The sequence below is a fragment of the Carlito syrichta genome, unplaced genomic scaffold (assembly GCF_000164805.1).
Source record: "Carlito syrichta isolate Samal-C Ts95f unplaced genomic scaffold, Tarsius_syrichta-2.0.1 Scaffold306510, whole genome shotgun sequence".
In the NCBI taxonomy this organism is placed as follows: domain Eukaryota; kingdom Metazoa; phylum Chordata; class Mammalia; order Primates; family Tarsiidae; genus Carlito; species Carlito syrichta.
The window spans coordinates 369,858-371,313 of NW_007250606.1; the positions used below are offsets into that span (position 1 = coordinate 369,858).

Sequence of the window (1,456 nt, forward strand, 5' to 3'; positions counted from 1 at the left end):
GATCGCCGGAGCCCAGCAGGTCGAGGCTGCAGTGACCGGGAGTGGCCACTGCACTCCAGTGTGGGTGACACAGTGAGTCTCCAACTCAAAAAAATAAAAAAATAAAAAATAAAAAAGAATACAGATGAACAGTTAAGTATTTTAAGTATTAGGGAATATATGAAAAGAACACATTCTTTAAAAGTTATGCAAAAATGTACAGACTACATATATGGGGAGGCACTTCTTCATAAGACTCTAAAACAAAGATGAAGGTATAATTTCAATGGAATACAGGTTTCCTAAAGCCTTATGAAATATTAAACCACAATTCTTTTTACTTATACTCATAAATTTTGATTACATATATTTTCTTGGGGACAGTACTACGTCAAGACTAGCTGTGTTAGAGGAGGACAGAAATAAGAATTATACAGCAAATTAACAGGAGGAGATAATTAGCAACTAGGAAGTCCTATATGTGGCCACAAGCCCCATATAGAATATACAGCAACTGGGCCAAGAACGGTGGCTCATGCCTATAATCCCAGCACTTTGGGAGGCTGAGGCAAGACAATGTCTGAAACCAGCCTGGGTAACTTGACGAAACCTTGTCTCTACAGTAAATCAAAAAAATTAGCTGGGTGTGGTGGCACGCACCTGTAGTTCTAGCTACTTAGAATTCTGAAGTGGAAGGATCACCTCGGCCCAGCAGATTTAGGCTGTGGTGTCCATGAACCTGCCACTGCACTCCAACCTGGGCAACAGAGTTAAAAGACTCTGACTTAAAAAAAAAAAAAAAAAAGTCAATAACTGATAGTTACAAAGCTAACTCTTAATTTTTTTTGTCCCTCATTGAAAATATTGACTCGTGGAATCAATCTTATGTCATTGATAGAGTCAGTTTTTTGCCATAAAATGATCATTATTTTTCTCTTCAGTGTATAAACAAAAGAATTTCAAATCTCTCAACAGTGAAGATACCACAGTTTTTATTAATAGCATTATTTTCATTTAAGTGAGTTTATTATATGTGAAGGCTTTAAAATAAACATCTTATTTTGTAAAAGTTGCTATTATAACTGGTTTTTATTTTATTCTTGATCTTTAGGATTCAAATCATCTTCTAGCTATTATCTGTGTTTTTGTTTCATGTTTTTAAACAAAAGATTACATTTGCAGTCAAACATATTCTAGTGTGCCCATTTATCTTTACATTAAAATGTTTAGTTGGCAGTTGTTGATAGGGTAAAAACATATTAAATCACCTATTATAATTTTACATATATAGTTACTCTCTATGGAACATATATAAAAACTCAATTTTGTATGATTCATATAAGCAACTTCGCTTTTTCAGTCTGGTGGATTCTTTAAAAAATCTTCGGTGGCTCAGTGGCTCAGCCTATAATCCCGCGCTTTGGGAGGCTGAGGTGAGTGGATTGCCTGAGTCCGTGGGTTCGAGACCCGCCTGGGC

At 35.9% G+C, this 1,456-nt stretch overlaps 1 protein-coding gene across 5 annotated transcripts in view; it reads left to right on the forward strand.

Moving 5' to 3' along the window:
• NEDD4 (neural precursor cell expressed, developmentally down-regulated 4, E3 ubiquitin protein ligase) overlaps positions 1–1,456 on the forward strand; it is a 139,138-nt gene that overhangs the window by 70,959 nt on the left and 66,723 nt on the right. The gene's annotated exons all lie outside the window — the stretch shown is intronic.